A 24,445-nucleotide genomic window follows, 5' to 3' on the forward strand; every position below is an offset into this window, starting at 1 on the left:
TAGCCACTCTGTTAAGTTTAATTGTTCACCATCCCCTGGTTCAATTTTTACATTTCCTACTATATCATCACTCTCAGGTAGAGACATGTTCACTATTAACTTTTGTAAATGACAACAACAACAAAATACCTTGCTTTATGTAGCTATGCTATGATGTCGTGATCGGTGTTCTTGTTGGCTTTCTTCACGTCTATTCGGTTTTATAGAAGCTGAAGTCTTGATTGACGAATTCCATTGACATAATCCAGACGTTAATCTTCCGAGCGGTGTGATGATAGTTTTTCGTAGTACCACATTCACACGTTTTTTCTTTCTTTTCACTTTGACATATTTTCACTGTTGCCACACTGCACAAATAAACTTTTTTGGAATGCTAAGCACTTACGAAATTTATCGCTGCACTATTATCATCGATGCACTTAAAGATCCCGGACGAGCCCCCACTTTTGTAAATGGTCGCCTAGTCGTTGATATTGCTAATTGCTGTAATCGCACTATTTCACTCCCATTTACGGAGCTTGTTAGCACTTGATGTTAGGTTGGCGCCATTAAAATGCATTGTAGTAATCGCTGCTGCTTGCTGGATCGCTGCTGTGTCTCGATGCTGATGCTGGCTCTAAATCTGGTTGTCTAGGGTAAAAACATGAGGTCCCGTGTTTTTCATGTGCTTTTGATGATAAAGAACAAACGAAACCAACACATATGTAAACATCAAATATTTATTACTTTGGTGGCCATCTTAAATCCACCGTCCACCAAAGACCATAACACAACACAAAGTAGTGCTTCCTTTACATGTTCTTTGCATTGTTTTTCCATCCCAAACAATAACACAGAAACACACTTCACCAAAGTGACATTCCGACTGCCCCTGACTGCCTCCGACTGCCTGTATTTATAACATTGTCAAAGAACTACTAAAAAGAGATATAGTTTATAAGTCACATGTACATCTGTTATCATAATTTGTGCAGTTGTTGTGGTCTTCAGTCCTGAGACTGGTTTGATGCAGCTCTCCATGCTACTCTATCCTGTGCAAGCTTCTTCATCTCCCAGTACCTACTGCAACCTACATCCTTCTGAATCTGCTTAGTGTATTGATCTCTTGGTCTCCCTCTACGATTTTTACCCTCCACGCTGCCCTCCAATGCTAAATTTGTGATCCCTTGATGCCTCAAAACATGTCCTACCAACCGATCCCTTCTTCTAGTCAAGTTGTGCCACAAACTTCTCTTCTCCCCAATCCTATTCAATACCTCCTCATTAGTTACGTGATCTACCCACCTTATCTTCAGCATTCTTCTGTAGCACCACATTTCGAAAGCTTCTATTCTCTTCTTGTCCAAACTAGTTATCGTCCATGTCTCACTTCCATACATGGCTATACTCCATACAAATACTTTCAGAAACGACTTCCTGACACCTAAATCTATACTCGATGTTAACAAATTTCTCTTCTTGAGAAACGCTTTCCTTGCCATTGCCAGTCTACATTTTATATCCTCTCTACTTCGACCATCATCGGTTATTTTACTCCCTAAATAGCAAAACTCCTTTACTACTTTAAGTGTCTCATTTCCTAATCTAATTCCTTCAGCATCACCCGACTTAATTTGACTACATTCCATTATCCTCGTTTTGCTTTTGTTGATGTTCATCTTATATCCTCCTTTCAAGACACTGTCCATTCCGTTCAACTGCTCTTCCAAGTCCTTTGCTGTCTCTGACAGAATTACAATGTCATCGGCGAACCTCAAAGTTTTTACTTCTTCTCCATGAATTTTAATACCTACTCCGAATTTTTCTTTTGTTTCCGTTACTGCTTGCTCAATATACAGATTGAATAACATCGGGGAGAGGCTACAACCCTGTCTCACTCCTTTCCCAACCACTGCTTCCCTTTCATGCCCCTCGACTCTTATAACTGCCATCTGGTTTCTGTACAAATTGTAAATAGCCTTTCGCTCCCTGTATTTTACCCCTGCCACCTTCAGAATTTGAAAGAGAGTATTCCAGTCAACATTGTCAAAAGCTTTCTCTAAGTCTACAAATGCTAGAAACGTAGGTTTGCCTTTTCTTAATCTTTCTTCCAAGATAAGTCGTAAGGTCAGTATTGCCTCACGTGTTCCAACATTTCTACGGAATCCAAACTGATCTTCCCCGAGGTCGGCTTCTACCAGTTTTTCCATTCGTCTGTAAAGAATTCGCGTTAGTATTTTACAGCTGTGACTTATTAAACTGATAGTTCGGTAATTTTCACATCTGTCAACACCTGTTTTCTTTGGGATTGGAATTATTATATTCTTCTTGAAGTCTGAGGGTATTTCGCCTGTCTCATACATCGTGCTCACCAGATGGTAGAGTTTTGTCATGACTGGCTCTCCCAAGGCCATCAGTAGTTCTAGTGGAATGTTGTCTACTCCCGGGGCCTTGTTTCGACTCAGGTCTTTCAGTGCTCTGTCAAACTCTTCACGCAGTATCTTATCTCCCATTTCGTCTTCATCTACATCCTCTTCCATTTCCATAATATTGTCCTCAAGTACATCTCCCTTGTATAAACCCTCTATATACTCCTTCCACCTTTCTGCCTTCCCTTCTTTGCTTAGAACTGGGTTTCCATCTGAGCTCTTGATACTCATACAAGTGGTTCTCTTCTCTCCAAAGGTCTCTTTAATTTTCCTGTAGGCAGTATCTATCTTACCCCTAGTGAGACAAGCCTCTACATCCTTACATTTGTCCTCTAGCCACCCCTGCTTAGCCATTTTGCACTTCCTGTCGATTTCATTTTTGAGACGTTTGTATTCATTTTTGCCTGCTTCATTTACTGCATTTTTATATTTTCTCCTTTCATCAATTAAATTCAATATTTCTTCTGTTACCCAAGGATTTCTATTAGCCCTCGTCTTTTTACCTACTTGATCGTCTGCTGCCTTCACCACTTCATCCCTCAGAGCTACCCATTCTTCTTCTACTGTATTTCTTTCCCTCATTCCTGTCAATTGTTCCCTTATGCTCTCCCTGAAACTCTCTACAACCTCTGGTTCTTTCAGTTTATCCAGGTCCCATCTCCTTAAATTCCCACCTTTTTGCAGTTTCTTCAGTTTCAATCTGCAGTTCATAACCAGTAGATTGTGGTCAGAATCCACATCTGCCCCTGGAAATGTCTTACAATTTAAAACCTGGTTCCTAAATCTCTGTCTTACCATTATATAATCTATCTGAAACCTGTCATTATCTCCTGGCTTCTTCCATGTATACAGCCTCCTTTCATGATTCTTGAACCAAGTGTTAGCTATGATTAAGTTATGCTCTGTGCAAAATTCTACAAGGCGGCTTCCTCTTTCATTCCTTCCCCCCAATCCATATTCACCTACTATGTTTCCTTCTCTCCCTTTTCCTACTGACGAATTCCAGTCAATTTGTGCAGAAAAGTTATTAATTTGCATCGAGTGACATAATTTAACATGTTATTAAACTGGCAGACAGATTTGTTGACTTGACAGAATAATTCTTTGTTACAAAAAGGTCTTTTTTTAGAAGTTTGTCAATTGACTTCTCTAATTTGCATAAATAAGTAAGTAACATGAATTATTAAGAATTACATTGGTTTTCGTCTAAAATAGGATTGATTACGTGAATACTGAGTGAAAACGCTCCTAGTGAACAAATAGGTTTCACTGGGTGATTTTTATTTAAGGAGTTCCAAAATACCTATGTTGACCACTATTTTTCGTACTTCATATTAATTATTTAAGATGAACTTAGTGTTTTTACATGATGACATTTGCTGTATCAGTGATCAAGTGATATTAACTTTTGTGTGGGTCAGTTATTCCTTATAATTTAATGGGTTGACTGTTTATGGAGACATGTTATGCAATCATTGTTAACATACACAATAACTTTTCTATAATCATAAATACTCATTAAACTGGTTGAATTTGGAAGGGATCGCATACTTCATTAAAGTAAAGCCTTTAATATGTTCCGTTACAAGTTGCAGAAGCTTATTCTGGAAACTGGAAGTCCTTGCAACTACTTTTCAATACCTATATTTACATATACATTTCATAAGTAAAGACACTGATTTATACAAAAGTAACTGTGAATACCACCCATGCAATACAAGGAGGAAGCATGATTTCCACAGTAAATGGAGGAATTTGAAAGTAGAGCAGAAGGGTGTATAATATTATGGTATAAAGGTATTTCATGCTCTCTCTTCAGAAATTAAATGCGAAATACACAACAAAACTACATTTAGAGATCTTCTGAGGCAATTTCTTTTAGCCATGTCATTTTAGAGTTTGGAGTAGTTTATGAAACACAACAAGGAACAGCCTTAAAACTTAAAAAAATGGTAAGATATATTATCATATAAATTGAGCCTCAAGTTGTGTATTCAAGTCACATACATAAATCTTTCAGTGTTGTCATGCTTATATTTGATTTTCTGATTTATATGTCGTTTTCTATTTAATTTTTTACCTTCTGTACTTTGTAATATGTCAGGTTCTCATTTTTGTGACCTTGTATTATGGAACAGTTTGGTAGTTATGTAACTCTCTCAGTGTTGTCCTGTTTTGTATTTAGTTTTTTGGGCTATAGGTTTTATATGTTATACACATTCTTTAGTTGCAAAGAAGGTATTTAAATACTTGTCATCAACAACATAAAAATTTGACATTCACTACACCCTGTGAAATTATCACATAAGAGAGCTCCAGTAAATACTCGTTAAATTCAAATAAATTTCGGGTTTCCACTTACATATTATAATATCTGTTTGACTATTACTGCTGTCAGTGTAATTCAATGCAAATATTCTTTGCATAAATGAGTACAGTGGCTCACAAAAGTATTTTGTAGTTGCAGTGTTATGTTGTCAGCACTGTTTGTATACAATCACAACAGAGCAACGTATATAACTGTGTAACCATGTCAAAAGCTTCATACCATTGTGGTTACATATCCAGCAAACAAACTAGGTCATACAATAACAATGGAAGTATATATTGAACAAGGTAAGGAAAAGAGAGATTGTTGCTTACTGTAAGGATGACATGTTAAGTTGCAGACAGGCACAATTAAAATACACTTACACATTAGTTTCTGGCCTCAGCCATTGTCAGAAAAAGAAAGAGAAACACACACACATGCACATATACACACACACACATTCATTCACACAAGAAAGCACACTTCATGCAGATATGGCTGCAACCCTGGCAGCTCAGACCAGAATGCATCTGGGTAGGGTTATGGGAGATGGTGGTCATGTGTGCATGAGGTGTGTTTGTGTATGGTATCCGCTCAAAAAATTCTGGAACCATGCCCACAAAATTTTTCTACTGTACCTTTTATTTATTGTGCATGGTCTCCTTTGAAATTCTCTCCTCCACAATTCATACAGCACTCCCAACACCATTTCCCCTTCCAGAAGCAATCTTGCCATGTCCCTTGCTGGATTGCATGAAGTGCCATTTGTGAATTTTCTTTTAATTCATCTATTGTTGCAAGTCTTTGACCTTTCAACAGGGTGTTCAACTTTGGAAATTAAAAAAAGTCTGCAGGGGCCAGGTCTGGAGAGTATAATTTTTGCAATAGTCCTACACCAACAGGTATGAATGTGCGGATGGGTTATCATGATGCAAAATACATGATTGTTTTCCATGTTTCAGACCATTTCCTTCTCACAGGTGTAACGACATGTCCTGATAGAGACATTGATTAACAGTTTGTCAGATGATGAACTAGCCCTACAAAGTCAAAGAAAACTATCAGCATGGGTTTGACATTTGACCTCGCCTGACAAGCTTTTTTTTGTCTTGCACAACCATTCCCAACCCATTGTGAAGATAGAACCTTGTTCTCTACATCATAGGCATAGACCCATGTCTCATCACCAGTTATAATTGTCTTAAGGAAAATCTCACTCTCATTTTGTGATGAAGCAATCGGGGATGTTTTCACTTCCCCTCTTCTTTTGCCATCTGCCTCCTTAAAATTCATTTTCTCATTTGTGACTAATTTATCATTAACATATGTGAGCGTAATCTGAATTTTCATAAAAAGAGAAAGTTTGGCCCTCAGTTTTAAATAATATAGTACCAGATCTAATTTTGTGCTTAGTTATGTGTATGTAATTGATTTTCTAATTTATTTAGGCTGTTACTAGTTAGTATCTTTTGTTATAGAGTGAAATCAGTAATTGTTTCTTAACTTAAATTCTATTGTTGAATTATGAACATATAGAAATTCTGTACTACTTATAAACATTTGGAAGACGAAACACTGGCATTATTTAAGTATTTATTTGGCTCTATTCGAAAACATGTTAGCAAAGCTAGCCCTTTGTATATGTTCATAATTCATTCTAAAGTAATGTCCAGTTTTATCAAAAGTATTGTTTGCATTACTATATCCGTTAACTTCATGATTTAAAAAAATAATTCGGCTTAAATGCTGTATTTGAAGAAACTGACAAAAAGAAAGTATATTTCTATGTGTTCAGGTAATTGAATGAGGTATGTTTCAGTTGTAATTTCTGTAACTTAAACATTGAACAATGTATGGTTTCAGTGCCTATTATTGTCATGATATATAGGCGCTATTTTTGGCCCCAAGACAGTCAGTCCATGGCTGATTTTCAGATGAGAAACTCATATTGGTTAGATCAACAACAATTCATCAACTTAACCATGAAACAAGTGTAAGATGAAAAGGCCATGTGTTAAAACAATGATGTGTCTGTTCAAAACATACTGTATTATTCCACAAGAACTGTGTGGTTAGGTTTTCACTGTTCATAGATGTTCAATGGGAAACTATTGTAGCAGTATGCCGATGTATGCCTGCAAACTATTAATGAGGCCTATCGAAAGTTAAACAATAGTGCAGTGGCCATGTTAACTGTATATATTTGGGGGGGATTGTGAACACTGAAAATAAAGAACTGTGATAGATAAATGTGCACCTGTCAGCTACATAATTTAACATTGAACATTTTTCAGCCAATATAGCAAAGCAGTACATCGACACTGATGATAATCAATGAGGAAATAAAGAAGGCAGACACCACTTATGGTGCCCCGTGTGAGGAATATTGTATGTGGGTGCAATAAACTAGGACTCACACACAAACTCTTAACAGGGAACTCAAGAGCAGTTTACAGTGCAGTGGTGCAACAGCCAATCAGTGCCTGGGTTTCATGACCAATCAGTAAGTGGGTTCTATGGAAGCAGACATTGAGGTAGAGGAGCAGCCAATCAGCACAGCCGACTGGGATAAACAAGACACCTCACCAAGAAAATTACAACATGCAGCAGCTCTGCAGATGACGAGTTGAGATGACAACTGCAGCAGCAGCAGCAGGAGGCAGTGAATAAGAATAAGATAATTTCATAGAAAAAGTCCTTAATAAACAAGACAGTGTGATTGGAGAGCATAGGCAACAAGGGACTAGTTCTGTACATGATAATGGTTATAAATGAGACATGTATGTAACTTCAAATGATGGGAATGAATGTCCTATTGTAAATGAGACGATAAAAAAGTCTTCTACATTGTATGGTAATGTGAGCAAAATGGATGAAAACAGTACTGAAGTGGACGAAATTGTTAAGGTTAAGGAGGAGGAACCTAGTAGCGAAAATCAGCAAGGGCAAAAGTTTATGGTGGACGGAAAAGTGGAAATGATGTTAATGCAAATTACGAGTAGTTTGAGTAGTATGCATATGAAAGAAGACATTAGTAGTAAGAAAGAAGACATTAGTGGGGTGGAATAGAAAACTGATAGCATTAGAACTGACATTGTTAGCTTAAAGGATGAACTGAAGAAAGAAATTAAAAAGGAGATTAAGGTAGTCAGCTCTAATCTTTCAGAATTAAATAAGAAGGTTGAGGCAGTAGTTAAAGATTGTGATGAAGAGATAAAGAAAGTAAAGCAAAATACTAATGATAAATTAACATTAATGAGCAGTAAATGTGCAGAAGAGAGAAAGAAACTTTGTGATGACTATAGAAGGAGGGTGGAGGCTTCTGCAAAACAGTGTAAAGATGAAGTCAAAGTGGTCGGGAAATTCTGTGCTGAAAATAGGGTTAAACTTGAGAACCAAATCAATAAGGCTAAAAATGATTTTGAAATGGTGGTAGAAACCAAGTGTGCAGTAGTGTTAGAGGAAAAACTGGTAAAAGTAAATAAAAATGTAGATTCAAAAGAAAAAGATAGAAGAGGTACAAAATCTAAAGCATAGAGTATGTAGTGTCCCAAACAGTCCTTCATTTATTAGCTGTCAGAAATTTAATAATTTTGAACCAAATGGGGATTTCATTAGGGAATTTAATGATTTGCCTGAAATGTGGAATGGCAAGGAGAAAATGTAATTTGTGAGAGGTCTTTTGAAAGGGGACGCTTATGGATGGGCAGCTCAGGTAGATGATAACTGTACATTGTGGCATAGCTTTGAGAAAGCATTTTTAGATGAATATTGGTCCAAAGAGAAACAGATGAGAATTTTGAGTGAATTCTGGGCAGGGGAGAGATTTGACTGTAGGAAGGGTACTGTGAAAGTTTTCTGTCATCTTTGGATAAACATGAAGTGGGGACGTGTGGTATCACCGCTTACAGTCATTAATGTGCAGTGAACTGGCTTTATTGCCATGCCCAAGCACTATGTTCAGAGGAGGCTTGGTAACAGAAAAGACTAGAGCAATTCTGATTGTGACACATTTATTCTCCACAAGTCTTACACTAAGTTACAAATACAAGTCATTGCTAATGCCCGTCCATACTGGCGCGTTGCACTGGTGGTGCGGCTCAATTACTGACCCTGGAGGGTACACATTCCAGTGATGAGCCATGGCGCAACCATATGGACCGAGCAAGACAAAAGCCGCGTCACTGGATGTTCAGCTCCTGGCATGACCGGAGGCGTCCTGATGTCTGTGCAAGGGAGAAAGGCACTTCTAACAGAAGGGTGCACATCGGGAGAGGGGCGACTGCATTTAAGACTGCGAGTATGCGTTTGCGGGTGAGTCACGTTAACTTGATGTACGTGCTCAGTGGTGGGAGAAATTGGAGACATGTGTTGCGTCACGTTGACCAGTTAGCACTGTCCGCCTGCTTTGTCCCGTGCGGTCCAGTGCACGACGCACTGTTACCAAAATTCAGTGTAACAGTATAGGTGCATTCGTGAATGCCGGACGTCACTTACTTGTGTCAGCTGTGCTGTAGTTCAGTGCCTTCACACATTTGAATGGTGCAGCCACCACAAATAAACTGAAATATTTGGGAAAGAACTAGGCAGTGAGTCAATAATTGTGGTTTTAGAATCTAAGTTGCCTCAGAAAGTTAGAGAATTGCTTGTACCTGCCCCTAGGGGTAATATTAGTGATTTTTTAAATTATTTTGATAAAGAGGAGAGGGTGAAGCCCTCAGTGGAAGATTGTAGGAGGAATTTTGATGACAATAATCAGTCAGGGGGAGAATTTCAGGCTAATATGACAAACAGAATTAATTATAGTAGAAACTCAAGGGATGGTTGGGTGGAGGACAGCCAGAATGCCCACTGAAATGGTAGAAAAAATTCAAGTAAAAGATTTTTTTGTAATGCAGGGCCACAGTCATAATTTATTTCTTTAAAGTCACTACCACCATTAGAATGTTGTTTATTTACAGTGTTACATTTACACTTACACAATCATGATGTCGGGTTCAAAGTGCCATTATCAAGTGTTTTAAGTGTTATAAATTATTAATATGGCAAAATGCCATCTTAGGCAATTTATAGCACGTAAAACACTTGATAATGGCACTTGGAAGCCGAAATCATGATTGTGTGAATGTAAATGTAAGACTGTAAATAAACAACAGTCAAATGGCAGTACTGACTTTAAACTCAAGTAAAAGAAATGGAGGAGATGATTATAATTCTGGATCAAACCATTTAAACTAGATAATGCTCCAGTTCTGGCTCACACTAGAGCAGGTGGTGATGAAAAACCACATGTATATAAATGTGCTGTAATCAAAGGTAAGGGTAACGTAAATGACAGTAGTAAAACAAGTGTAAATTCTAATTCTAGTGAGTAAAGTTTATCCCCTAAAAGGAGAGGAGGAACTTACTATAATGTACATTGAACCAGAAGTAAGACCTACAAACAAGTAAGGGTTCAACATTCTGTGCTGGATTCATTACATGGCAATAATGCTTACCCCAGCTGTCTGTCTCATTTTTCATGTTTCTTGATGCACTCAAATTCTTCTCCTATCCTGTCTGTACTTTATAAATGAATCAGAAACATTCTATCTTCTACTTTCATGTGATTTTGTACAGCAGGATACTTTAGTTTAGGAATATGTTAGAAAAGGCTTCTCCAATCTATATATATTGTGTTGTGTTAGTGATAAGTAAGGGAGTAGGAGGATGGAAGAAAGTAAAGTGGTACCATGGTTAAAGAATTTCTGTCAAACAAAGAGGTAAGATAAACAGAAAATGAAAAGTGTCAGCAGATGTGAAGGACAATTAACATCTGAAGTAATCAGCTCATGAGTGCAGCAGCAGAGGCAATTTGTAGTAAAAATCATCTTGAATATTATATCTTGATATTAATTGTTGTGTAATAGAAGTGTTTCTGTTCAGTGTAGTCAGTGTGTGGGGATAACTATCTACCCATAGAAGTGTCATGGTACAGCCTCTTCTAACATTAAGGAATTACAACTTTAAACATAGTTGTCTGGAGTAATATGTGTGGAAAGAAGAAGCAAGATTTGTATGTATATCACCCATTAGGTTAGGATCTCAAGCAATTTAATGGAATACAGTGAAATAATAGTTTTTCTAAGTGATAATTTCGTCTGGTAACTAATGAGAGTTAAGTTTGCCTTAGCATAAGGATCTGTTACTGTGGAGTGTTAGCAGAATCAGTTTTACATTGGATAAGCAGAGCAGGTGTTTATTTATTAGTTACTGAAGCAATAATGAAACAATAAAATAATGAATAAAGTTAGGGTCTTAATGGTTAGGGAGGCTGCCTCTACAGTAGGGATATTTTTTTGAGAATGCTCTCCACTAGCTAATGAGGTAAGAGAGGTAAGTAAAATAATGGTGCTGACAGACATGATTAATGAAAACGATAACTGTATACAAACAGATGTGGTTTAACTGTATTGAGGATCTAAGTTTTGAATTTGGCAACAGCAGGTACAGTGTATATTGTGCAGTTCATGACACTGCAGCTGGGAATGATAGCTTAACAAAAAAGAGCAATATTTTAGAGAGGTACAAGTCATATAATGCTGCATTATCAGATCTATAGGTTATCTGAAAACTTCCCTTTGTGTCCTGAGGAATTATGAGCTTAAAGTAGTAATACTGGAATGAAGTAAAGTAAATTTTGCTGATTAACTGATAACTGTGGTGCTAGACTGATGTGAAAATTTGTGACAGGTCATCTATTTGGTAATGTTTGGTGATTTTGTGAGGATTTAATTTTCTAGTTGAATGAGAGCCATGCTCAGAGCTGAGTAGAGAAGTGGCACAATGATCTGGTACAACTTCGTCCCCCTTAGTTTTATTTGAATACTTATTAAGTTATGTGATAGTGCTTCTATTCTTTTTTCATAATGTAATGATTAGTAAATCTATGCTACTGCACATCTTGAGTTTTTGCTATTTTGCAAGTGGTAAAGAAACACAAGTCTTTCAAGTTTAACCAGTTTCAGACAGTTATGACTTAGAGTAATGTTTTGTAGTGTAATGTGCACTTGATTTTAAAGTTTTGCCACATTTCAGACCATTTCCTTCTCATATTTTCTCACAAATGTTGCAACATAGTCATGATAGCACCATTGATTAACAGTTTGTCAGTTTGTCCCTGTGGCACAAATTCATGATGAACTAGCCCTTCAAAGTCAAAGAAAACCATCAGCATGGCTCTGACATTTGACCTCACCTGACCGACTTTTTTTGGTCTTGGAGAACCTTTCCCAACCCACTGTGAAGATAGAACCTTGTTCTCTACATCATAGGCGTAGACCCACGTCTCATCACCGGTTATGATTGTCTTAAGGAACATCTCATTCTCATTTTGTGATGAAGCATTACTTCACTCTTATCTTTATTTATTTTTAATCCATATTTTCATTATTTCCTTCCACACATGAAGTTGTAACTGTGCATCTACCTCTTTATCACCTCATATTACCATATCATCTGCAAAAATCATCTTTTTGTCTTTTTCTTTTACTGTATCTTTAACTGCCCTATTCATTCCCTCTATCACAACATTAAAAAGTGCAGGAGATAGAATACTTCCTTGCTTAAGTCCTTGTCTTATTTTGAAGTATTCAGAGTTCCCCAATGGTGTTCTAATTCTACAATTGTGTCCTCTGTACATTGTCTTTATTATATTAATGTGTCCATTTTCTGTATCTACCTTCTTAAAATATGCAATGAGTATTCTAGTCTACTAAAATTATTGTAGTGACAAATCCTTGTTTGAAAGGTTGTCACTGGTTGTATTTAATGTATAAACATTCATGGTTGATTAGTTGATTGTACATCTTAAACCTTAGACCTACAAATTACTTTTGAGTCAGGAGAATTGTTATGTCTTTTGTGTCAACCACCTACATTGAATGTGTAAAGATAGATTGTAACAAGAACTACTGTGATGGACCTCATGATTACCTTTAACCCTATCTGATTTCAACCATGTGTTACTCATTCAATTGTATCATGTTAACTTCAATAAAAGTGCTTTCTCCATGCATTCACTTTTGTGTTGGTGAACTCCTTTCTTCATAAATTTACCATGGGAATAGGAACTGCTGCATCTGTGACCCCTGATGTCTTCTGTTTCACTGTGTTTCCATGTGATGCATTTACATATTCATGGCAAAGTATGCACAATGGACCAGCAACAATGTTGTGACTTGGACTCCACCACGGGTGCACAGACAGTGTTTTTTGATCATGACACTACTACTGTCTACTGTTCAACTAATACAAGTACCATGCTCATGTCTGCCTACCAACTTGCATCCAACCACAAATGGGAACTCTAATCTCTCTAGGTTGCAGCCATCTTTGTGGGAACAGCACACAAGACACATGTTCTTCCAAGTCAAACAAGACATATCTTCACCTTTCCAAGTGTCACCAAACTAGACACATGTGCATAAATCTGGACTTGCTCCCATCTTCCACTGTGCACTGACATTACTTTCATGTGATCCTTGTGCTGACAATATTACTATTTGTCCATTTGCAACAATGGTCACATAATCCATGTCAACTGCATGCTCATCTGCTGAAGCCAGAGACAGTATTCGTGTGTGTGTGTGTGAGTTGTGCTTGAATGAGTGTGTGTTTTCTACTTTAGAAGATTGCCTTTTGGCCAAAAGCTTAAGTGTACAGCAGTCTTTTTGTTGTGCCTACCACTCAACATCTCCTCTGTCTCTTGAGAAGCAGTCTACACATTTCATAATAATGTCTCTTATGGTTAAGTTTGTACCTACATTCATACAGAGGTGTCATCAAAAACATTACAGTTCCTGAAAACTGTTCAAAAGGAATAAGAGCAGAAAAAAACAGAATCTTGTATCGATAATATTTGCAACCACTCTGCCTCAGTTTGCATTTTAACCATGTTTATCATGTTGATAAGAATAAATCATTTTCGTCTTTTGCAGCTGAATTTACATTAATGTTACTAACCAAATCATGTTACCTATTTGTATTAAGCATCATCAGTATCTGTAAAAAATAAAGAAGGTGACTGCTTAATTATACATATTTTTTTGAGATCTGTAATATTTCAAGTTTACACTATTCAAGCATCAAATCACAACAATTTAAATAAAGTAAATATTACCTCTCCCTTAAGCTTGTCCAGTCCAAATGACAAAAATTATTTTACTTTCGTTGTGTAAAATGCTGTAAGTGTAACTCCAGACTTGAATGTAGACCTTGCCACTGCTGTAATAAATTGCAAAAAGTGCATCATGCTGGAGGAAATTACAAAAATGAAATAATAAAGATTGTAAGGTCTTGTAAGTCTTCTGATAGTCAGGGTGTAAATGGGATGTCCACTAGGGTCCTCAAGAAAATTATCTATGAAATAGCTGAACCATTATGTACAGTAATTAGTGAGTGTTTCTCTGTTGGTTTATTTCCAGACTTTCTTAAACTTGCACAGGCAGCATCAGTTCATGAAAAGGGTGACCCAGATTGTGGTAGCAAGCTTCAGACCAATCACAGTAATTGCAGTCTCCCTTAAAGTCACAGGGACCAGGATGAAAGACTAGACCTCTAATAGTTTTGAAGAAAGAGAATCTTTAGCTCTGACACTTCGTGATCTTAGTAAGGCATTTGACTGCATTCCTCGTATGATCCTTCTAGACAAATTCAGTCAATATGGATTTGGAAGCATTGTTCTGGCAGCCAGCAAATCTCATTTGCAAAATATGGTAGAAAGCGTATTATATCAAGTGAATGGAAGTTGGAATATGGTATGCCACAGGGACCAATAATGTAGCCCCATCCAGTTCATTTTTCTTAATGATTTAAGAGCTCGTGGACAATTCTTGCAATTTGCAGGAGACACAACTTTGTACTTGAAAGGTATCAATGCCAGCAATACCTTAGATGAAGCACATGTTTTGTTTGATGTGACAAAGGAACGCTTCATTACAAACAAAATGGAAGTTAATGAAGGAAAAACACAAAATTTAGTATGTAGTGTCAGTGACAAAGGATACTTAAACTACTTATGGGCTGTGAAAGTTCTGGGGTTCATAGTGGACAACACTCCCACTTGGGAAAGGATATCCTTCAGAAGTGTATCATAAACTGGCAGGAGTCACAAACCTCCTGTGAAAGATGAAACATATCAAAGCAGATCAGTATTGCCTAGTGGCATATTATTCAGACTTTCACAGTCATATCAGCTATGGTCTATTAATATGGTGTCACTTTACAGGCTGCAAGAAAGTAATAGTAATTTACTCAACAAAAAAAATGAAATAACATGAGCAGAAAACTGGACCACTGCAATCTCATCTTCATATGTCTAGGAGTGATAATTATTTTCAATCAGTATGTCTTAAACTGTCTTAAGTATGTGGAGGAAAATCATGTAGCATTCAGCAACAGTAGTGATTTCCACAGTTACAACATAAGCAATAAGGAAAACATAGACAAGCCAAGCTATCAACTTTCTGTGACATGGGACCATTTTCCAGCAGCAGCTACCAAAATATTCAGTCACCTAAATACTAAAATACAGTCCTTAGGTTTGGGGAAATTTTGGACAAAAATGTTGTACAATCTGCACCAAAAATCACTGTACAGTTCGAATGAATTCTTTGAAAGTGAAACAGCAAACTGAACTGCCTATAAAATACAATACTCTTTAGTGAAGATGTAGTTGTTAAAAAATTCTTGCTCTACATGTCATTAAGTGTTAAACCAATACATTATTGTATTATAATGCTTGTGGAATCTTAACCTTGTAACACTGATGCAGTCTATCCAGTCATGACTAGCAAACAGTGTAGCTAGTGCATTAAATGGTAGTAATAAATAAATAGTAAGGTAAATTAAATTTGCTGCTAGGATACACTGCATTTCTCACAATAAAGTATGTATAGTTACATAGTTATCTCTTTTATTTATTTTTTTTTTTTTTTTTTTGTAGACAACTGATGATGCCTACTATGAATATCCAAAACTTTTTTGTTTAAAAACAACAGTAAATGTTCAGTTGCAAAAGATGGATAATATTTATTATCAACATTATATACGCAACTTACATGAAGCCACTTTTGATGTTCCCCCATTTTAAGCTTAGTATTTTTCTTGCAAAGTGGATTGCCAATTACATGCTCTGCTTCCTATTATGAAAATACAACTCCATCCATGCAATGATGCAATTAATGCCAAACATTTAACTTTTCCATTCAGGTTTTCTTTTTTTCATGTCCCTGAGGGGTATTCTTTAAAAGAGATTTGTGAAATGCCTTGAATGAATCAGTCAATGACAAGTCTTGTCAAGGTCGCAAAATTCACCTGCAAAATGGTTTTTAATTTTCACTCCAGTGAGGACTTCTTTTGTATCGTGTCTCTGTGGAAAATAATGACCAAAAACCCCTATTATCTGAAAGGAAAGTAACTGTTTTCATTGTAGAGCAATACAACAAACAGAAGTTTATTCTAAACAGGCCACTACTGCTACCATAAGTGTCTGAAAGGAGGTGGGGGGGGGGGGGGGGGTGGAGGTGACAGAGGGGTGTGGGGAAAAGAGAGAGAGAGAGAGAGAATCTGCAGATGCCCATGCTTAATATATTTGTAGCTAAATATTTTCTTTGAAAAATAATAAGGTATTCATATGTGTACTAAACTACTACCTGGAGATAAAACTAATTAAAAATAATTAAGATAGCTGAAGACGATAGTACCTTTTCTCAGAATAGCAGTCCCTGGTTAGATTTTGCCGATGTAAGCGCAAATAGTATTATGTGGTATGTGAGAGTTTCTTGTAAACACAGTGAACAAATTAAATTTCTAAGAGATAGTTCACTTCCATTATTGTATACCGTGACTTACTCCAGTTCCTTGAAGATTCTTTTCTTTTCAGAATCTGCAGAACAAGTTGAATGAATACAGGACAATAAATATACCTGGTGTCATAGACTGATTACATACACACCTCAAGGCCTGCCCTGCATCTGCATCTACTTCTACATCTACATCTACATGAATACTCTGAAAATCACACTTAAGTGCCTGGCAGAGGGTTCATTGAACCATCTTCACACTAAAATTCATGGGAAAAATCACAAGACGTATCAAACAGATGAAAAAGGGGGAAACAAGATGAAATCTGAGAGAGTTGACGATAGTGAAAACTCACTAAAACTGGTGTGGAGTCACAGTGATATCAAACAAAAGATATATATAATTAAAAAAATATGTTACTGTCGGTGGCTAGTCTGTGGATGGATGTGTGAAGGAGAGGGTGACAGAATGGACTGGATGAGGTGGAATTAGTGGGTGCGAACTGGGATAGAATAGAGAAAGTGTGTGGGGTGGGCAGGGGTTCATAGGATGGGATACAAGATTGTGTGGCACCAGAAAGGTGTGGGAAGTAACACGTGAAAATACGGGAGAGTAATGCAGGGAGGGTGATTAGTTTTAAGGCATAGGATTAATGATGTTGGCGGGAGTAATGTGAGACGTAAGATGCTGCACCAAAAATCTGCATGGTCTTGTATCCATCTGTTGTGAGTGGCCAAGACAGTTGATACAATATGACTCATAAGTAGAGTGTGCAGTCTGGTTTGTAAGCTGAGAAGAGAAACACAGGAAAGAAGAGAAATAAGGATGGACATGGGGTATAGTAACGCATTAGAATATAGTAGCAAAGGAAAACAGCACTGGTTTAGTATTGAAGAAATGTCATCAGGCAAAAATCAAACAATGGAAAATCCAGGGTGGAATGTAACAATACTACGAAAACATATTTGTTACTCACCAAATAGCGGAGATACTACGTAGCAGATAGGCACAATCAAAAGACTGTCACAATTAAGCTTTCAGCAAACAAGGCCTTTGTCAAAACAGACACACACATATATTCATCTAAATGCAACTTACACACACTTGACTGAAGTCTCTGGCAGCTGAAACCACACTGCGAGCAGCAGCAGCAGTGCGTGATGGGAGAGGCAACTGGGTGGAGGTAAGAAGGAGGCTGAGGCAGGAAGGGGCAGGGATAGTAGGGATGGGTGGGGGACAGTGAAGTGCTGCCAGGGAGCTCACAGGAATGAGGTGGAGAGAGTGTAGGGCAGCTAGGTGAAGTCGGGAGGTTATATGGGAGGGCAGAGAGAGGTGGGAGGGGGGGGGATGGGTGGGAGAGGGGAGATATAAACGATTGGGTGCATTGGTGGAATGAGGAATGTGTAATGCTGGAATGGGAACAGGGAAGGGGCTTGTTGGGTGAGGACAATGACTAACCAAGGTTGAGGCCAGAAGGGTTATGGGAACAGAGGATATATTGTAGGGAGAGTTCCCACATATGCAATTCAGAAAAGCCAGTGTTGGTTGAAAGAATCCATATGCATACCCTACCATATTTTCGCATCATTTTCTGCACCATTCTGGTTCCACATGATCTCGTATCTCAGCCTACGAGCCTGTCCCCATGCCCTAATCTTTCTCCATTCTACCGCAGTTCACACTGACTAATTCCACCTCATTCAGTCCATTCTGCCATCTCCTTCTTCACACTTATCAATCCACAGACCTGATAACCACAGTAATATATTTTTTTTGTTATTTATATATTTTCTTTGATCACATTGTGACTTCATGCCAATTTTACTGAGTTTTCACTTTTCTCTATCAACGACTCCCTCAGATTTCATCTTTTTCCCCCTTTTTCATCCGTTTCATCCTTATTGTGATTTTTACCATGTATTTGGGTGTATTTTTGCGATTTTTTTGTACATAATTCTACGTTATTTACATAATTTTTCCCACTTTTTTTCCACGGAAAAGTTTCCTTATGCCTTGTCAGAACCCAGTCCCACATACTGTTCCTGCATTGTTACTTGGCTCTTGGAATCCCCCCAAATGGCCTTACCATCAAATTAACCATCTCTGTTGCCACAGCTCCTTGCACAATGACCTCCATCTGTTCAGATTCCGCTAATCCTTAGCCCTCACCAGCATAGTTGTGCAAAACCAAGCCCAAACCTCCTTACAGTACCTTATCTCTATCCACAAAATTCTCCTGCTATGCAATCCCAAATTCCTGGAATCCATAACACACACTGAAACCCTTCCCCTCCAGAAACTAGAGCAACATGCACAACATCACATCAAAAAACTTTCCACCCTGCTCAGTTCCTACTCCCGCTTTGGAGTACCACTGTCCACCACCTCTACAACAATCTCTAAACCTCCCCCATGTCCCCTCGTAGCTGACAAACCATATCTCGCAGACATACTACATTTATCCTACCCTCCAAAACTCCCTTCCACCAACACACAGAATCCAGAACCTAAGGATACCCAAAACACAATCATGAACATTTCCTCCAGAAGCTTTAGCCCCAGAGAAATATCAGTCCTTTCCAAAGGCCTCACCTTTTGCCCCACTCCCAAATTCAATCATGCAAGACTTCTTAAAGACTTTCTCTCATTCTCCCATTCACCACAAACCCTACCAATTGGACTCAACCAGAGACCAAGGTTGAACCCTGCCTGCCTCAGTTTACTCCTCCATCCAATCGTGAACTACCCCCACTGCCCCTAAATCACTCCCTGTTAAATTTCCAGGATTTCTTAATCTCAGACCTTGCCACACCATCACCCCTCAAATCCCTCAACATGCAAACTACTCTTATATCTCCAGAAAGAACCACAGTCCACCATCTAAAAAATAATCCTGACCTTATAATCCTACCTGGAGACAAAGCCTATACCACTGTTGTTTTGAACTGCAAGGATTACCTGGTAGAAGGACTCCACCAACTGTCAGATACATCCACCCACAAATCTTGCCACATTGACCCCATTCCAGAAATCCAGCAGGATCTCCAGTCACTCCTCAAATCCTCTGGTCCATCCCAGAACCTCTTCCCAGAGACCATCTCTCTGCTCACCCCTACCACTCCCCACACTCCTACCTTCTACATGCTTCCTAAACTCAATAAACCCAACCAACCAGGATGCCCCATTGTGGCTGGCTACTGTGCTCCCACTGAGAGAATCTCTGCTCTCATAGACCAACACTTTCAACCTATTACCCGGAACCTACTCCCCTGTACAAAATATACCAATCATTCCCTCCACCAACACTCCACAGTTCCTGTCCCTTTACCGCACAATGCTCTGCTCGACACTGTTGATGTCACTTCACTTTACACTAACATTCTTAATGGCCATGCCATAATGCTATTGAACACTACCTTTCCCAATGCCCAATGGATTCCAAACCAATAACCTCCTTCCTAATTGCCTCGACCAACTACACACATCAAAAAAAGTTTTGCATCACCTTGGTTCCATGAGTTTTCTGGAAGCTGTACTGAAAGTTGAAATAGAGATCAACATAAACATCATTTCCACCCATTTTATTGGTCATGAAAACCACACAGTGCATGTTGTACCACCATAAGCGAAAACTTCAGAGGTGGTAGTCCAGATTGCAGTACACACCAGTACATCTAATACCCAGGAGCATGTCCTCTTGCATTGACGCATGCCTGTATGCATCATGGCATACTATCCACTATTTTATCAAGGCACTGTTGGTCCAAACTGTCCCATTCCTCAATGTTGATTTGGCATACATCCCTCAGAGTGGTTGGTGCATCATATCGTCCATACACAGCCCTTTTCGATCTATCCCAGGCATGTTCGATAGGGTTCATGTCTGGAGAACATGTTGGCCACTATAGTAAAGCAATGTCATTATCCTGAAGGAAGTCATTCACAAGACGTGCATGAATTATCATCCATGAAGATGAATGCCTCGCCAATATGCTGCCAATATGGTTGCACTATCGGTCAGTCAGTCGGAGGATGGCATTCATGTATCGTACAGCCATTATGGTGCCTTCCATGACCACCAGCAGTGTACGATGGCCCCACATAATGCCACCCAAAACAGCAGGGAACCTCCATCTTGCTGCACTCACTGGACAGTGTGTCTAACGCATTCACCCTGACCAGGTTCCCTTCAAACACATCTCCGATGATTGTATAGTTGAAGGCATATGCGACACTCATCGGTGAAGAGAACATGGTGCCAATCCTGAGTGGTCCATTCGGCATTTTGTTGGGCCCATCTGTATTGCCCTGCATGGTGTCGTGATTGCAAAGATGGACCTCATCATGGACATATGGAGTGATGTTGCACATCATGCAGCTACTGCAGACAGTTTGAGTCATAAAAAAACATCCTGTTGCTGCGCGAATGGCATTATTCAACATGGTGGTGTTGCTGTCAGGGTTCCTCCGAGCCATAATCCGTAGGTAGCAGTCATCCACTGCAGTAGTAGTCCTTGGGTGGCCTCAGCGAGGCATGTCATTGACAGTTTCTGTCTCTCTGTATCTCCTCCATGTCTGAACAACATCACTTTGGTTCACTCCGAGACACCTGGACACTTCCCTTGTTGAGAGCCCTTCCTTGCACAAAGTAACAATGCAGATATGATTGACCTGCAGTATTGACCACCTAGGCACGGTTGAACTACAGACAACATGAGCTGTGTATCTCCTTCCTGGTGGATTGACTGGAACTGATCCGCTGTCAGACCTCCTCCATTTAATAAGTGCTGCTCATGCATGGTTGTTTACATCTTTGGGTGGGTTTAGCGACATCTCTGAACAGTCAAAGGGACTGTGTCTGTGATACAATATCCACAGTCAATGTCTATCCTCAGGAGTTCTGGGAATTGGGATGATACAACACTTTTTTTGATGTGTATATATCCTCAGCCATAATTACTTCTCCTTTGAAGGTATTACCTACAAACAAATGCAGGTCACAGCTATGGGCACCCACATGGTACCATCATATACCAACCTACTGTAATCCTTCCTAAACACCCAGAATCTTAAGCCTGTCACCTGGTTCAGGTTAATTGATGACATGTTTTTGATCTGGATCATGGATAAGTACATCCTTTCCACATTCCTCCAGAACCTCAACAGCATCTCCCCCATTTGTTTCACCTGGTCCTACCCAACCCAACAAGCCACCTTCCTAGATGTTGACCTCCACCTCAAAGATGGCTACAGCATTACCTCCATCCATATCAAACCTACTAACCACCAGCAATACCTCCACTTTGACAGCTGCCTTCCATTCGATACCAAGAAGTTCCTTCCATAGAGCCTAGCCTCCTGTGGTCATCGCATCTGCAGTGATGAGCGGTCCCTCTTCAATGATATTCTGAGTGTCTCACTGAAGCCTTCACAGTCCGTAGTTATTCTCCCAACCTTGTACAAAATAAATCTCCCGTGCCTTATCTTTCCAGTCTCCCACCATCTCTCAGAGTCTCACCATCCAGCCACAGAGGAGCATTCCCAATTAACTCAGTACCGCCCTGGACTGAAGCAACTGAATTACATTCTCCACCAGGATTTCGACTCCCTCTCATCATGCCTTGGAATGAGAAATGTCCTGCCCACTATCCTCCCCTCCCCCAACCCACCCCCCAGTCTAGTCACTAACATCACCTATCCCATCAAAGGCAGGGCTACCTGTGAAACCAGCATGTGATCTACAAGTTAAGCTGCATTCACTGTGCTGCATTCTTTGTGAGCATGACAACCAACAAGTTGTCTGTTCACATGAATGGCCACTGACAAGCTGTGGCCAAGAAACATGGGACCAACTTGTTGCTGAGCACAGTGCACAACATGGCTTCCTTCATTTCAATGACTGCTTCACAGCATGTGCTATATGGATCCTTCCCACCGACGCCAGCTTTTCTGAACTGTGCAGGTGGCAACTCTCCCTGCAATATATCCTATGTTCCTGTAACCCTCCTGGCCTCAACCTTTGTTAGTCATTGTCCTCACCCTTCCAGCCCTTCCCTGTTACCATTCCGGCATTATACAGCCTTCATTCCCCCAATGCACCCAGTCTTTTTACTTCTCCCCGTTTCCATCCCCCATCCCCCTTCCACCTCTCCCTACCCTCCCGACAGCACCTAGCTGCCCTACCCCCTCTCCATCTCATCCCTGAGCGCTCCCCAACAGTACTTCACTCTTCACTGTCCCCCATCCCTACCCTATCATCCCTGCCCCTCCCCACCCCAGCCTCCTCCTTAACCCTATCCAGTTGCCACTCCCATCATGCACTGCTGCTGCTGCTCGCAGAGTGGATTCAGCTGCCAGAGACTGCAGTCACATGTGTGTGTGTGTGTGTGTGTGTGTGTGTGTGTGTGTGTGTGTGTGTGTGTGTGTGTGCGCGCGCGCGCGCATGTGTCTGTTGCGTATTTTTGACAAAGGCCTTGTACCCGAAAGCTTATTTCTGACAGTCTTTTTGTTTTGCTTATCTACGAATCAACATCTCCGCTATATGGTGAGTAGAAACTTTCTTTTTCATAATATTGTTACATCCATCCTGGATTTTCCATTGTTTGATTTCTCCTCTTTTCATTGTGCTTGTGGAAGTCAATGTGTACAAATAGAGAATAATGAGGAAATTCCCAGCAGGAGGGATCTAAATGTAGACACTGAAGTCGAATTAGAAGATTTTTACCCTCATGTAACTGATGGTCCGAACTAGATGGTCTGGCCACTCCTGGGCATACTTCCACACAACATGCATGGCCACAGACAGATGAGCAATGGCCATCCCGTGGGTGTGAAGTAATATAGTCATATTGCCCTTCCATTATGCTGGCAAATGCAATGAAATGCTGGAAATGGAGAGGTCAGAGCTGGTGCACTGCACTGCAAGTCCAAGCACTTGCCATTACACAGCTGAAGTTGCAATGTGCATCTTATTAGGCAGGCAGTGGCCTGCCAGCAAATGCATTAGCAGCAGACTGCTGACAGAGACCACCAGTGGTGTTGCTGTTTCCAGTACTGCCACTGCGCTGCCCGGTATCCGGGGACGGTGACACTGACCAGTCGGTAACCGTATTCTGACCTCTCACTGCACCGAGCGAGGTGGCGCAGTGGTTAGCACACTGGACTCGCATTCGGGAGGACGACGGTTCAATCCCGTCTCCGGCCATCCTGATTTAGGTTTTCCGTGATTTCCCTAAATCGTTTCAGGCAAATGCCGGGATGGTTCCTTTGAAAGGGCACGGCCGATTTCCTTCCCAATCCTTCCCTAACCCGAGCTTGCGCTCCGTCTCTAATGACCTCGTTGTCGACGGGACGTTAAACACTAACCACCACCACCACCACCTCTCACTGCAGTAACTGGATTCCGCTGTCACTACGGCACTCTATGATACACACAACATATGGCTTTTCCTACTGTGTAGCAACAGTTAAGCCTGGGACTGCACAAGCAAAATATCAAGTAATCTGCTGTGCCTCTAAAATAATCGTTTCATGTAAACAAAGCATAGGTACAGCAGTCTCTGTGGTCAGTTTCTCAGTAAAAGCGTCACGTTTCGCGTAAAAAAAAAAAAATTAAAAACTACTCAACTGTTTTGAGATTTTTGTGTGTTGCCTACTATGCAGCATTTCTCATTCAATTTTGAGGAAATATTTGGTACAGAAAATCTGATTCTTTTATTTCTTATAATCTTACATTGCAGCCTGATAATGAACAGGCTGTCTTTTCATCATTCCTCATAGTTGCACATGTTTTGAAAAGTTTACAGGGAAAAATATAGTTGCTGAACACTTTACATATGGTGCATTTTAGGTCATACATTGCTGTGTATGAAATGTAGGTAAC

The 24,445-nt window shown here is 39.6% G+C and overlaps 1 protein-coding gene across 2 annotated transcripts in view; it reads left to right on the forward strand.

The window, feature by feature from the left end:
• The window catches only part of LOC126203589 (odorant-binding protein 59a), a 259,433-nt gene that overhangs the window by 10,720 nt on the left and 224,268 nt on the right, over positions 1–24,445 (forward strand). Inside the window, exon 1 of one of the 2 annotated variants that reach the window (XM_049937951.1) lies at positions 5,000–5,024. The exons of the other annotated variant lie outside the window; for it this stretch is intronic. The gene's annotated coding sequence lies outside the window, so the exon portion shown is untranslated. Of the gene's footprint in view, positions 1–4,999; positions 5,025–24,445 lie in introns of those variants that run through there. 2 annotated transcript variants of the gene reach the window in all.

Source organism: Schistocerca nitens, chromosome 9 (genome assembly GCF_023898315.1).
Source record: "Schistocerca nitens isolate TAMUIC-IGC-003100 chromosome 9, iqSchNite1.1, whole genome shotgun sequence".
NCBI lineage: Eukaryota > Metazoa > Arthropoda > Insecta > Orthoptera > Acrididae > Schistocerca > Schistocerca nitens.